Source organism: Protomyctophum parallelum (genome assembly GCF_964188405.1).
Source record: "Protomyctophum parallelum genome assembly, chromosome: 16".
Taxonomy (NCBI): Eukaryota; Metazoa; Chordata; class Actinopteri; order Myctophiformes; family Myctophidae; genus Protomyctophum; species Protomyctophum parallelum.
In genome coordinates, this window is record NC_139711.1 from 27,927,460 (window position 1) to 27,937,957 (window position 10,498).

The following is a 10,498-nucleotide window of genomic DNA, read 5'->3' on the forward strand; positions in this document are numbered from 1 at the left end:
ATCTGACATCACACTAGACACCAGCACTCATCTATATCATACTGACAGACAGGCAGGCAGGCAGACAGACAGACAGACACAGACCCATTATTATTTATATACAGGTGTCAAGGCAACTGTCCTGCTCTCATAATAGATTACACACTGCAGACTATAGTCCAAACTATCCAGAGTTGTATGACACACGAGCCCATAAAAAAGGCAGATATGCAGAGTTGTATAGCACACGTCGGCAAAAGGGCCTGGCGAGCCTGAACAGCGAATCTAGCATGTACTGCTCTGGCTCTGAATCAAGTAAACTCAGGACTGCATAATGTCCGTGCGATGCTTCCAGTTGGTGCTAGATACAGTACATCACTTGGGACTGTTCAGCTTAAAACATGCAATCGTCAGAACTTGCAATGAACCTAGTTTTACAGCATGGCCCTATAAGAGGCAGAGGCATCTAGAAGAGGGTCTGTGTGGGCTAATCACCACTGTATGTCCTGGGCATGCAGCCAGTAAGCCAAGGAAGTACCTACATGTTATGTACTGTTTTACAGCTTACCTGAAGGAGGTAAGAGCTACTTTTGGTGTTATAAGGGGTCTTATTTTTTGTATAATGCATCCTCTGCGTTTTTATTTTTACACAGCAATATCATGTTTTTTATTATTGATTATTGCTGCCTGTTAGGCAATAGATAGATCTAATCTTCAGTGCACAACATTGTGATTCTCATCATTTAATATTCACGTTTATTCTGTTCAATTGATTGATTTGTTTTTATTGACGGATTGTTTATTTCTAGGCTATATTTAGTCACAGACTCACATGTGATGACAATCTGTCATTGTTGGAGATAATTCTGTGCACCTGTCAGTTATGACTGAGTCATTCTTGTTTTCTGAGTGCTCTACTCGGATCTCAGTAAAAATTTTAAGGTTCGGCTCAGTCATTAAAAAATATCTCGGAACCACTCACAAGCCTTTACCGGTAGTTTCTCCACACGAACAACTTAACACAGACGATGAGATCAATGCTTGAGAATGTGGGAGAGTTTACACCTTTTTTTTAACGGGCTGTGTGCCTGCGTCTGTCGCCTCAGAGAGAGGACCGTCTGCCAATGATGCGTTCGTTCGTGCTGCCAGGGGCGCTGTTGCACAGTTACAACGGAGGACAGATCCAAGATGGATGACAGATTCCGAGACAGTGGATCAAGAAGTGGGGCAGCAATGTAAGCACCTTAGATTTTGCATTTGTACATGTTAACACGATGCACGCCAAAACGCCTCGTCAGATGACGGGTTAAGATTTAACCCCGGAGGTCGCCATACCCGTCAAATGACGTGTAGTAAGGGTTATATCAATACCAAGCAGCCGAAGCTCAACACCATAGACTGTAAAAAATATGGACAAAGCGTTCCCCGGGTCTAACATGAACGTAAAATGAAGCCTGTCAGTCATTGAATTGTAAGTCGCCATCTTTCTAGATCCGTTTGGGCCCAGCTGGCCCATTGGCTGGCCCAGACAACGAGGCGGGGCTTCCCCCCTTCTTCTTAGTTGGTTTTTATTTTGACTCGAGTGGGTGGGGAATCCCGATCATAGACTGTAACGGTAGCCACGCCCCTCAGAACATGCGTGACTTCATGGTCATTTTTTTTATAAATGGGACCATCATTTTCCAAAAAGAATATTATGACATTAGAAATGAGACTTTAAACTAGTGACTGGAAGCAAAAAGTATTCATGACCATGTTTATTAAGGTAATACAGTCTAGGTGAATTTGGGCCCAAATACATGGACTTCTATGGGGCTATGGGTTTTTTTGGGCCCAATGACAGCGCCACAACAGGCCATTATATGAACTTTCAGGAAATCCCGATTTCCTTGTGGCTTCACAAAATATCTGACTGCCCCCCTGCTCAACACTAACCTTTCGTGCTGCCCAGGCTGCTAGACAGCACCTACATTCTTCCCATCATGATGAACAATGCGTGTGCCTCCCTTAAGGATCCACTCACTGTCGTTTCTTTGTTTGTTCATCGAGTTCAGTCGATCAGTTTTTTTGTAACCTATAGCATAACCCCAAAAGTAAATTTCTGTCCCCTTTCTGATTGGAAAATAATATGTCCAGTCAGGTAGGAGTCACATCACAAATATTATATGTAGTATAAATGTCAAGACAGAATTCATCAAGAACAGAATATTCTAGTACATTGTATAAATGCATGTACTATAGACCTATTACTATAGATAGGCAACCACGCTCCCAATTCCCTAGCATGTCATCTTTCTAGTTATTGTGCGCCTGAGCACACAATTACAAGGGTGGAAAAGGCTTCCCAGAAGAAATAAAAAAAATAATTCAGATGGAATTAATTTCCCAGCGGATGTCTCACGTCAGACCAATAATGTGGATAGTTTTCCACAAATAGCCTATAAAATGAAACAATGTATTGAAAACCTCATGGGATGCAACTATGACATACCATGCGACCACTTGAACTTGAGATGTACGATGCTAGCAATTTTGACACATGGAGTATATTATAGTACATTGTGGGTTGTATATTGAGATGGCAGGTATGCGACATTAAAATGGACAAATCAAACATATGGGACACTTTATTAGAACACCAAATAAATCGCTACAGCCTCAGTAATCAACCAGTGAGATTAGGCTTCTCATAGGGAATGCATTGACAGCTGCAGTACACCGTTCTAACGAACCTGAAGTGGAGCCGCTGTGGGGGTGTGAAATTTGTAGTCCCTATGTGTCTCTATAAGATGACAGAGGGGGGGTTACACCATTTTCATTGGCTACTGGTCTGATATCATGCATGTCAATACATCATCGAGTAGCTCTCTACTATCGTACATCTTTATTCCCGGGCCCGCTGTCCTGCTGGGCTGCGATGTAACGTGGATCAATTACCACTCCTTAGTCCCATTTTATAGTCCGCCCCATGTGACGTGTGGGTCACATGTGACATGTGGGTCAACCAATAGGAAGACAGGGAGGGGGTTACATCACATCCGCACAATGCAGGAGTTGGCTACTGGGCTGTGACGTCATGTGGGACTAGTAGAAAGTAGCGAGAAAGTAGCGAGTTCACAGCTAGAAGGTCCTGGGTTCGATTCCCGCTCGGGGCGCTGTGGGTGCTGGCGGCGTGTTTCCTCCTCCGCGTCATCAGTGCCCATACCCGAGGCGGTGTTGGTGAAAGGGCCTTTCTGTGTGGAGTTCGCATGTTCTCCCCGTGTCCCCTAGGGTAGGTACCCTCACAAAAACATGCAGTAATCCTGGTCTCTAAACTGCCTCCCCCTGGCCAGCCGGGGCGCCTGATGGAGGGGAATGGAACTGGTTGGAATAACGTGTTCCTTCCACGCGCTACGTCCAACCAGGGAAACTCCCCCCTGTCAGGTGTAAAGGAGCAACTTGGACACTCAGGCATGAAGGAAGCATGAGTTCAAGTCCGTTGCTCTCCCCAGGTTGGCGGAGGATGTGTAGAGCCCAGGATCACATTAGATAATTGACACAGGGGTGAAAAATGGGTTACAAAATCGTGGGATAAAAATTATTAAAAAAAAAAAAAAAAAAAGTAGCGAGTTCATCGTAATTATTCCTGGGGCCGTTTGCCCTCTGGGCTGTGATGTCATGTCAACCAATAGCAAGAAATAATTGCCCCCCTGAATGGACAATATACAGTGACATCACAATATGTGTATATGTCCTGCCCTGTTCTGATTGGACGTTATTCCTATTAGTCCTGCAACAAACAGTCAAAAAGTGCTTTAGTTTTCGAGATACCCCTACCGGAGTTAGGACCAAACACAACATAGTTTTTCCTCATCTCTAAGGCCTCCCATACATGAAATGGATTATTGTATAAAAATATTTTACTGCAAAAGTGGTGAAATTGTTATTTAAAGTTATACACCTCAAACTAAAAATAAAGCCTGTCCGTCTGGTGGTTGAGGCACTTAAAGGCATGTAGATTCACAATGGAAGCTCTGAGAGGTTCAAAACTTGGCATACTTGAAGCCAGAACATACCTCTACATTCTAGAAAAGACTGAATGTCAATATCTGAATGTCAATATGAGATATAGTCATTTGAACACATACTTACAGTAGGCGGAATTGTACATCTATATAGATGTCTTCTCTACTTTGTAGTGACTCTGGAATGGATTGTCATAGCAACACATATGATGGCTTGTAGGAAAGGTGAGGTTCTACTGAATCCAGCAATACCAATTGTGTAAATGTAGCTTGCATAATCGTGGAGTTATGGCACAAAACATATATGGTGTCCCAAACGGGGGGAAATAAAACTAATGAAATCTACAGTATCACATTAGTTTTATTTTTACTTCACTTATCAAGGGTGGGAAAACATAAACAAATCACTTGAGTAGAAGTCCCTAAAATGTATGAAATGTCTCAAACTTGAGAAATGAGAAATTGTGAACAAATAGATGCCGCTTCAATAGAGAAATATGCAAGCCTAGATTGGAACTACTAACTATTATTATGTTGCAGCACATGACCTGGATGTTCCCTCATCAAGCTCAAATCTCAATATTATCCTCATAAATATAAATAATCAAGTTATTCATTTCTGTTATTTGAGTTATTTGGTTACAGTCAATTTATACTACAGTATTTGGCTCCACCTATGTGCATCTTATGTGATCTTATAATGTGAAGTGTATCGGAAATCGGTCATGACATTTTTAAATGATCAGATCAGGAGCACAAAAATGTGATTGGGACATCCCTAGTATCAATATGATAGCCATATCATGATATTAGACTGTATATTGTCCGTGATTTGGGATATTGTACTATTGTGATATTGGAGGAGTTGCATAAAAATATAATTTTCAGATGGGGAAAAATCGGTATCGGCAGATACTCAAAATTAAAATGATCTTACTAAATGGTGCTCAACAGAGAGATGATGATGTTCATAACACCGTGGCTCTATATACAGACAATATGCTGCAGTAATGAGCAAGTTGCAAATGTTGAGTGAGAGCATGCCTGCACCAGTCTCATCAAGAAGACTGAATAGGGTTGATACAACATTGTTTAACATACAAAGATATTTTTCATTTGTGTGAAGGCCAGTACAAGACCAGAACATCTGACAGCCATTATGGCTGGTACTGGTATGTGTACCAGAGACTTATGGTCCTTCATGCAGCATCAGAAAGGTTGATGAAGTTGTACATCATCTGCTCCTCTCGTACCCAGATCTCTTTGTGTATGATGACAAATATACAATAATACTGGTAATATGCCGAGGCGGCAGTGCCTCAGGGATAGAGTGGCCAATAGAGCGGCTGGATGGAGAACCGTGAGGTTCGCAAGACAAATTTCAGTGTGAACTAACAATATACCGTTAGTACTATATCATACCATATTCTCAGTTCGATCCAGGGCTCCCCCAGAGTTAGACTCTGAACCCCTAATTGATCCCCATGTGCAGGTCGGTGCCTTGTATGGTTTCCTCTGCCATCGGTGTGTGACTGAATGTGTGAATGTAATGCACAATCTATGTAAAGTGCTTTGGATAAAAGCTCTATATACTGTAAATGCACCAATTTCCATTTACGGTATATAAACTCCTTGACTGTTATGATGACATACTGAAGACACTGACTCTGAGGAAGAAGATGATATTGTCTAAATACAAACCCTGGAAACATACAGCATTATAATTTGTAGAACATGGAAAGTCTGATGTTGCATGCTCTAAAAGTGTGCCCATGGGAAATGGGCACAATGAGAGAAGATGCAAATATCCAAGAAAATCCAGAACTACTACATAGACCTGCAGATATATCGATGAAGAAAACCATGGACCAGTGTCTTCAGTATGTCATAACTCTTATTTATTGAAAGTGATGACTTGTCATCACTTTCATTTATTTAAAGAAAGATGTTAACTATTTCAGTGACATTAATAAAAGCTTTGACATAGATACTGGTCTGCTGTTCTAATTCTTTGTTTTATAGCTGCTATATTTCGTTTAGATATTTAGTGTTTTAGGTAGCATTTATGATATTTGTCATCATATGCAAAGAGATCTGGGTACGAGAGCAGCCGATGTACAACTTCATCAATCTTTCTGATGCTGCATGTGAAGGCCCTGTCTCTGGTACTCTGACCAGTGACCATGTGAAGGCCCTGTCTCTGGTACTCTGACCAGTGACCATGTGAAGGCCCTGTCTCTGGTACTCTGACCAGTGACCATGTGAAGGCCCTGTCTCTGGTACTCTGACCAGTGACCATGTGAAGGCCCTGTCTCTGGTACTCTGACCAGTGACCATGTGAAGGCCCTGTCTCTGGTACTCTGACCAGTAGTCCTGGTTTTGTCTATGAACTGATTGCAACAAGACCGCGAGGACTTTTTTGTGCTATCCCTTTTGGACTAATTGTATGACTGTACTCTGTTGCTGTTTTTACATTTATGTCTAATAAACTATTAAATCCATCAATCAATCAATCAATTGTGCTGGCCTTCCCACAAATTAAACAATATATTTGTATGTTAAACAGTGTTGTATCCTATTCAACAATGTTGTACCCTGTTCAGTCTTCTTGACGAGACGGCATGCTCTCACTCTGGTCTTACTGGAGTAGTTTTCTCAACATGATACAGTATATGATGAGGAGAGGAGAGTATATTGAATTTGGGTTTGCCAGGGTTTTATGAACATCATCTCTCTGTTGAACAACAGTTAGTGTTGAAGGTCTTCTGCCGTGGGCTTTATACATTATGGGTCTTGTTTCGTGCCTTTTTCCAACTGTTTAGCAAAGATGATACAAAGATTTGGATCCAATATTCCATTTTGGTAAAAGTTTAAAGATACATATTGTTGTGGCTGATAATAATTTACCAATAAATTACTCATGCCGGCAGGCTAAACCTGGGAGCTAAAACAAACTGTAATGACGCGCAATAAAACAATGATAAAATGATTCATATCCAATCAAGCTCAAAGTTTAAAACATTTATATAGCTCAGTGCACAAAATATTACAATACAATAAATAAATATATATATATGCAATAAATATGTGCAAAGAATCTAATAAATAACAATCAAACAGTGAGCAAACAAAACGTGAATGAATCAAACTAACAAAGTATATGTGCGGTCAACAAAGTGTATCCTCCCAGCTCACCCTGCCTCCAAGTTCAAACAGCCTTAGGGGCGAGCTGGTTCAGACACCCATATTTGTTGACTACCAAGGGCCACCCACAGAGACGCTCCCACCAATAACGGAACGTCAATGCGGTGCCCACACCCATCACCAACCAAGTGACAATTACTGTATATAAGCATTCTTTGGCTCCTACACATATAGATAGAATTTGTACAGTATCTATGTTGTGCATTGTGCACACTATTTTTTGGCTATAGTATGTGCAGTAACCATATTACAAGTGATACTAATTAAGTCTATTTTCCATTCTGGTGAAACAGTGTCAGGGCAGGGTTCTGCTATTGTCAGTGTAGACTACGGGACAGGCAGTAGGCTCTGTTACACTAAAGATAACTAAATGCTAGGTCACTCTCCACTCCAGTCAGCTAAATAGCTACTTGATTTGACAAGGTTCATCTCATCTTTTCACATTCCAAAATATGTGAAATGATTTTACCTGTCATTTTATGAAGAAAGCCACATACTGTAGGCAATAAGATGCAGGTGGAGCCAAATACTGTAGTGTAGTATAACTTGACTGTAACCAAATAACTCAAATAACAGAAATGAATAACTTGATTATTTATATTTATGAGGATAATATTGAGATTTGAGCTTGATGAGGGAACATCCAGGTCATGTGCTGCAACATAATAATAGTTAGTAGTTCCAATCTAGGCTTGCATATTTCTCTATTGAAGCGGCATCTATTTGTTCACAATTTCTCATTTCTCAAGTTTGAGACATTTCATACATTTTAGGGACTTCTACTCAAGTGATTTGTTTATGTTTTCCCACCCTTGATAAGTGAAGTAAAAATAAAACTAATGTGATACTGTAGATTTCATTAGTTTTATTTCCCCCCGTTTGGGACACCATATATGTTTTGTGCCATAACTCCACGATTATGCAAGCTACATTTACACAATTGGTATTGCTGGATTCAGTAGAACCTCACCTTTCCTACAAGCCATCATATGTGTTGCTATGACAATCCATTCCAGAGTCACTACAAAGTAGAGAAGACATCTACATAGATGTACAATTCCGCCTACTGTAAGTATGTGTTCAAATGACTATATCTCATATTGACATTCAGATATTGACATTCAGTCTTTTCTAGAATGTAGAGGTATGTTCTGGCTTCAAGTATGCCAAGTTTTGAACCTCTCAGAGCTTCCATTGTGAATCTACATGCCTTTAAGTGCCTCAACCACCAGACGGACAGGCTTTATTTTTAGTTTGAGGTGTATAACTTTAAATAACAATTTCACCACTTTTGCAGTAAAATATTTTTATACAAGAATCCATTTCATGTATGGGAGGCCTTAGAGATGAGGAAAAACTATGTTGTGTTTGGTCCTAACTCCGGTAGGGGTATGCCGACTTCTGGGGGCCATTGTCGCAGTACTATATAGAGGCAACCACTGAACCACGCATGCTATGTCTCAGTTTACTATGGAAATCGACTGTCCGTCAGACCTTGTGACACGATCTATATATAGCCAGTACAGAATGCATTCCATGTTGATCTGACCCCATAAAACCCTTAGATCTACATATATGGAGCTTACCTGTTCTGACGTTCCATTATGTTGATCTGACAATGAGTAGCCTACATTTTATATCAATATACAATACTATATACACACTTATTTTCCGACAACACATCAAAACAACGTAACTAGCATTCCTATCCCTTACTGGCTGTACATGGCCGTTTTCCTCAGGTCCCAGGCTTTCGCAAGATAGTTTACCAATTTAAATGTATTTTTCAAATAAGTGGTTAATACGTTGTGCATCATTCATATCCATGATATTAACATACATTAAACGACCTCACTTCTTGCCCTCAGGGCGTCTTACTGGTTATTATAGTGTCAATCGGCACGCAGTACCGTTGCACAACAATCTAGTCTCTCGCTAGGAAGCGCCTGTCCAGCCTACACACAGGACATTGAATGACATGAAACATCATCTTTGGGGATCTGTTGGGAATTGAATATTCTACATTAAAGGTATATTCAGTGATTTCACTTAATTCAAATATCACTTTTTTTTGTTTTGTTGTGATAATCCTCCCTACTATAGTGTGTGATGGCCATATAAGGAGTTCCTCCCTGTCCCCAGTTAACCCCTGGGGGTCAAAAAACCTTAGGTTTCGTTTTTGACTCTCTATTCTGATTGGACGAAAGGCTGGGTCCCACAGCCAAAAACGAAACCTAAGGTTTTTTGAGTGAAATCACTGAATATACATTTAAACCAGCACCTTGCACATCAGTCTCAATGTGTGTACGATAGGGAAAGAGCTCTCCAACAGCATATTAGACCTGACTCGTTACTAAATTACTACATGGACGGTCATCATAGGACACCAGGTCATTCAGTTCACTGTTGGAATTTCAGCACCTCTTTTCCTGCATGTCACCTATGCTATAACAGAGGTTTCATCACTAATACCAATCACTGTACCACTTATAGAATAAGTGGTTGCCGGACTATCGGTGGTCCAAAGTTATTGCATGTGGTCCATGACCATGCATTCAGTAATGTAGGATCGTCGTGTATTTTACACACAAGCGTTCTACCTTAAACTAAACGGTTCTTAAAAACAGCAGGCAGCAGATATAGAGACGCAGGAGAGGTGAAGGTGAAGTTCTGAGTGGTGACAATTTATTTCAAAGTAGGCTACAGCAGCATAGCCTCCCCAAAGCCAGCAGGAATCAGGACTGACACTCCATACATTTTAGTCAGAATATATGTTACATTACATAGAGATCTAAAGAAACCTCTATTATAGCATAGGTGACAGATGCAGGAAAAGAGAGATGCTGAAATTCCAACAGTGAACTCAATGACCTGGTGACCTATGATGACGTCCATGTTGTAATTGGGAGCGCATTCGGAAATAGCGCACTGTGCAATGCAAACTAATAGGAGTGCGCTCCCAGTGAGCATTTTCAAACGCACCCTTAGTAACAAGTCACGTCAAGAAATTCAACAGGAGGGAGTTAGAATCTCAAGAGGGGGAAGTGCACCGGATTGTCTGGTTGAGTCATTATTAGGAAAGTATTGATAGTCAATGGACCATTGGTTGAGAAATAGTGGGATGCATACACATGGGATGCATAGAAAGTGTTACAAAAGCACTAATCTTAGCCCATATCCCTACCCGACAACAGTGGTCCCCAGGTTGATTCTAAGTCAAGGTGGTGGTCCCTCGTTCAGTTGAAAATCCCTGACTTATACCATAGCAAACAACTTGTAGTTTGCTATAGCATGAATGGTGGTCTCAACAG